This window comes from Euphorbia lathyris, chromosome 8 (assembly GCF_963576675.1).
Source record: "Euphorbia lathyris chromosome 8, ddEupLath1.1, whole genome shotgun sequence".
In the NCBI taxonomy this organism is placed as follows: domain Eukaryota; kingdom Viridiplantae; phylum Streptophyta; class Magnoliopsida; order Malpighiales; family Euphorbiaceae; genus Euphorbia; species Euphorbia lathyris.
This window is the reverse complement of record NC_088917.1, coordinates 5,668,149-5,674,025: the sequence shown is the minus strand read 5'-3', so window position 1 is coordinate 5,674,025 and position 5,877 is coordinate 5,668,149. Positions and strand designations below refer to the sequence as shown.

General features: G+C 30.0%; 1 non-coding gene across 1 annotated transcript; it reads right to left on the bottom strand.

Annotated features, from left to right (window-relative positions):
- Window positions 1-5,336: 5,336 nt before the first annotated feature.
- Window positions 5,337-5,410, bottom strand: TRNAV-AAC (transfer RNA valine (anticodon AAC)). Its single transcript has one exon. It is a non-coding gene; the product is annotated as a tRNA-Val (tRNA).
- Between the last annotated feature and the right edge of the window lie 467 nt (window positions 5,411-5,877).

Below are 5,877 nucleotides of genomic sequence, written 5' to 3'. Positions count from 1 at the left end.
GTTTATGAAGTAAATTGATATTTAAGTTCATTTTATACAGTTGCAATTTGATTTTCGGGTCTGTGTTTTTTCAATATATAAATATAATTTATTTATTTTTTTAAAATACTCTTGATTGTAATCAGAACTTAGAATGTAATTTCAAATACTTTGTTTTGTAAAAAAAAAGCATACCACATGCCTTTATTTGTGAACTTTTAAACCACAGACCTCTATTTACAAATAGTGTAAACCACGAGCATTTTATTTGTACTTTGTCCTTTATTTTAAAGTGAATAATTATAGATTTAAAGTGATATTTGCTACGAAAAGTAGCTAATGGTTAACCGATCGAAATATAAGTTAATCGACCGAAGTAATAGGTTAACCGAAATATGGTTAACCGAATTAAATGGACTGGTTAACCGATCATGTGCACCCCTACCATAGCCTATATTGTGATCATAACCACCTTTTACTATCTCAGAAGAGGGGCTTATTAAGTATAATAAAAAAGGTGTAATTTTAGCTAATTTTTCTTTTGTCTAATTAATTTTTGGGTTAATTACAAAAAACTACTCTGTGGTTTGGCCGATTTGCGATGTGGTACCTGTGGTATTTTTTGTTACAAACAGGTACTCGTGGTTGACACCGTTAGCAAAATCGCGGAAACGGCAGTTTGACTGTTAAATCGCAGGGGCATTTTCGGAAACAATTTTTTTTGACTTTTTTGACTTTTTTGTTGACTTTTCTCTCTCTCCTCCTCTCCTCTTCTTCTTCCTCAGTATCGATTTTCTCTCTCTCTCTCTTCTTTTCTTCTTCTCTATTCAATATCCATTTCACCATCCACTTCTCCTTCATCTTCCTTCATCTTCTTCTTCCTTTCTTCTCTTCTTCCCCATTTCTATTTCTTTTTCTTCTTCTTCTTCCCCATTTCTTCTTCTTCCTTTCTTCTCTTTTTCCCCATTTCTTTTTCTTTTTCTTCTTCTTCCTTTCTTCTCTTTTTCCCCATTTCTTTTTCTTCTTCTTCTTCCTTTCTTCTCTTCTTCCCCATCTTCTTCTTTTTTTGTTTTTAATTTCTGGTAAATTCCATAATTCTGGAATTTCAGGAATTCTAGAATTTCCAGAATTCTGGAATTTTCTGGAATTTCCAGAATTTCCAGAATTCTAGAAATTCTGGAATTCCAGAAAATTCCAGAATTCTGGAATTTTTAGAAATTCCAGAATTCTGTAATTTAGCAGAAATTAAAAAAAGAGGAGAAGAAGAAGAAGAAGAGATGAGGAAGAAGAAGAAAAGAAAAGAAACGAGAAGAAGAAAAGAAAGAAGAAGAAAAGAAAAGAAAGGAGAAGAAGAAGAAGAAGAAAGGAGTAGATGGAGAAGAAGAGATCAATGGAGAAGACGAAGAACAAGAGATTGATGGAGAAGAGAGAAGGGGTGAGAGAGAGAGAGAGAAAGAAAAAATTACAACAAAATTAAAAAATCAAATTTCCGAAATTACCCCTGTGCCACGTCAGCTTTTTAACAGAATTCTGACCGTCTCCTTGATTTTGCTAACGGTGTCAACCACGAGTACCTGTTTGTAACAAAAAATACCACAGGTACCACATCGCAAATCGGCCAAACCACAGGGTAGTTTTTTGTAATTAACCCTTAATTTTTCTATTTGATTTTTTAATTGTACTTATTTATTATAACCATGATTTACTACTTCGGCTTTAGGCCTTAAAAATCTACGATGGTAGAATATAACTATGACTGTTTAAGTTTGAGGTTACTTATTATTCCCAAATTATAAACTAGACATTTTAATTCTTAAAATCACATATATTATCTAAAAAAATCCAAATAATCGGAACACAAATTCATCATTTCTATAACATAATGTTTGATTACATTATTAAAAATCTCAATCAAATTAAACAAACAATCGCTACAAAATCATCCTCTAACCAACATATATATTGATAGTCCTCAACTTATCATGCAACATGATCATCGACTTGTATGTGTTGTCATCATAGACATCAATGAGATACTTCCTATCACATGGGAGGAAGAAATTGACTTTAGAGATGCACCAAGCAGGAATATCAAACATTGTAGCCACTTTTTTCTTTAAGTCATTAAGCTTTAGATCACTAGATTTGTCGATTAAGATAGGATGAGCTTTCCCTGCTTCATAGATCATTGTGCCATCACTGGCAGTCTTGAATTTTCCTCCTATATGGCATATTGCTAAAAGATCCATAACCTGTACATGTGGCATCTTGCGAAATAGTAAGTTTCAATTAACAAGAATTATAGTCACAACGCAAATGTTTTTCTAAACCATAAACACATTTTATATTTTCAATATTTAGAGAAACGAGAGGAGAACGTGTAATAAACAAACATGAAATGCGAAAATGCTACTGAAGAGTAGTTTCCGTGCAATATAATCTCACATTATTGCATTCAGAAGATAATAATCTCTCATATTTCAAAATTTCAACACAAAAAAAAATGAGTTTAAAGAAATCAACTTTTCTCACTAAACAATAAATTCGTCAAACAAAAATATAAAGAAAAAGCAAAAATAATGCCTGAAAATAAAAAAAGGCCAATAATTTCGTAAAATCTTATCCCAATCCAGAAACCATTCTACATAAGTTTCATCAATAGCATAAACAAAATTCCTAAAAAACTCTCAAATTCAAGCAAAAAGCCTAGATGAATCGAAGGAAGAGAACACAAAAGGAAAAGAGGTACCTTTGTTCTTAATTAGTAAAAAATAACACAGTATAAGGAATTCCCAGATATCAATTGGAGTTTCGGATCGAAATAGCAATAAGAAGAGATTAATCTATCTATGTATATATAACTAAGATTTTTCACTATTTTTCCACTATTTCCTTCGTAATAAAAGTCTCATTAATTCAATTCAACATTATTAATTATATCAAACATTTTGGTAGTTACACTAGTTTAAGTTGTCATTAACGTGAATTAATTCAATAAGATTAAGTGATTGTTTTCTTTCCAAGAGGCTAATAACTCATCTTAGTATGCATTATCAATTGATATACTAAATCTAATATTAAATATTGTAACTATTTTAATAAATTTTAAATTAAAGTACTGAATTTGATTTTAAGTTTTTATTATTAGTATTGTAACTTAAAGTTTTAAGTTAAGTATTTTAATTTACCATAATAAGTGAGTTTTAACCTAATTAGATATCTTAAACGGTTTTTTCAGAAGAAATATTTTAAATGGTTAGTTATCAAACACATTTAAATATAATAAATGTTGAAAATATTTATTTCTAACTGTTCTGTTAGTTTCATTAATAGGATTTTTAATAACAAAGCACATGCTCTTGCACGAATGGGAAATGAACACTGGATTCCTTGCGGGAGACCGGTTGGGTTTGGAAAATTGGATACGAGTCGAGAAGGCTAGCTCTTTTCCGGAAAAAGGCTACTAGGCACCTCAAAATCGCCCGGTTTGAACCACCGTCCTCCTACTTAACACTATTAAGCGCTAACGGTCTAATCGCATATTTCTTTAAGTTTCAAATTCATTTGAAAACCTTTTTTTTCTCGTTTTGAAAACCGTTTTAAGCATTTGATTTAAAGCCATTTAAGTTAGAAGAATCACCCATTTTTAGTTAAATGAATCAGTATATGTACGAAGAGAGACAAGGAGAAAATGTAAATCGGAAAGATAAATTACAATATTTGAGAATATGTATCTATGCTAAGCTATACACACTAATGTCTAAAACTAATTCCTCTCCCAAAAACCCCATTTATTTACATGTTCACACTTAAATCGCTGTTAGAACGACTAAGGCGCATTAAAAATGTGAAGTTAGAAATCATAAGTGGGAAGTAGCTTAGTGGTAAGACATGCATAGTTGTTATTTAGTGATCTAAGTTTGATTTTTGCTACTTCCATAATCTTTTTTTTAATTGTGTATGGGTGCAAAAACTGATCAGACCGAAGCGTAAAACCGGACCAGTTTGTGGTTTACTTGGTCGGTTTAAGCGGATCAGTATGATTTGTTGAACATATAAAACCAAGCACTAACTGGATCGGACACTTGATCGATTTGCGGTCGAACCGATCAGTCCGGTTTAGTTTTCAAAACACTAATAATATGGTTGTTTAATATTAGTCATTTTGTGTTTACTTTTACGTATTATATGATTGTCATAAGACATTAAAAAAATTATATACTTCTTTAATTCATGTTTGAAACAGTCACTTATAGCTAAATTCTTTTATTTAATTTTTTTAAGTTTTTTTATATATCTGATATGTTATACTTAAAAATTAGACCAAATAATTATCGTGTTAGAGTTGTATTCGTATCGTCTTATTTTTGAGTTCGTGTTAAAAGGAGTAAACTCAAACCAAACCCAAAAAATTTCATGTCACAATCGTGTTAACCTGTTCAGATTAGTGTCGATTCCGTGTCATGTTTTCGGATTACATAATTTTATATATATATTAATGATAACTTTTAAAAATATAAGAAGATATGGTACTATTTTTATATGTTTTATGTCAGTTTTAGATTTCTACGTTAACATTAATCATCGAAAAGTTCACTAATATCATGTTAGATAACATTTAATGTGTTTATACAATTTAGGAGGTTCGAATTATATTTGCAAGTAATAATTATAATTTTATTATCTTTATTAATAAAGTAACATATATAAACACGAGAGAATATACCAATAATATTAAATATTCGTGTTGTTTCGTGTCGTTTTTTTTCATATATTATTATTTCGATTGCTACTTTTGTGAATTCATTTCCATAGGTTAACATATCAACCCTAACTCAACCCAGAATCTGCATGTGAGTTTTGTGTCAATAAAAAATGACACATTACCTACTAAGTTAAACTCAAACACTAAAATTGCGTGTCGATTTCGTGTATTATTTACTTTTGCCACATCTAGTAAAAATAAGTTCTTTTCAATAGGTTATCACGTGATCATTCCGATAATTTTATTTGCCTGGATTGGTTGGATTAACTATTAGAAAAATACTCCTTTAAAAAAAAAACTATTAGAAAAAAAAAATCAATAAAAAACATTACCTACTAAGTTAAATCCAAACACTAAAATTACATGTGGATTTCATGTTTTATGTACCTGTGATGTAAAAATAAGTTTTTTTCGATGTGGTTATCACGTGATTATTTGTCAGAATTGGTTGGATTGACTATTATATATAAAAAAATCAATAAAAAAACATTGTGATTCAGGTGCAATGAAACCAGGCCCATATTTACTAAAAAGCCCAATTAATCTTAAATCGCTCACAAATCCCAAATAGCGAACAAAATTGAAAAAGTTTTGGCTTCGCCCAAGCTCGAACTGGGGACTTTTAGTGTGTTAGACTAACGTGATAACCAACTACACCACGAAACCTTACAATGAAAGCTACTTTATTGAAATAAAATTAAATAAAATTCAGCTACGGAGAACCAAGTTCACAATTCAACTCTATCTCCATTCTTTACTTTATATCAATGTTTTAAAAACTGGACCTAACATTGAATCGGATTGATAAAGGATTCAGAGATCAATAAATCTAACCGGTTAATTTGGATTGGTTGAACAAGATAACATCATAAATAAATAATATATATATAAATTAATAAATATAGTTAACCAAAGTATTATGAGAGTTTATATAAAAGACCGTCCCACAGTACAGAATCGACAACCCTAGTAGTCACGGTACTCAAACTATTCTATCATCAAATATACACCCAAAAGTACAGGAAAATGTATGAATATTACAGTCATTTACTTGAACACATCATGAAGTTTTGGGAAACAAAATGTATGAAAATTACAAAACAAGTTAATATTTTATTTGCATCTTGGAAAAC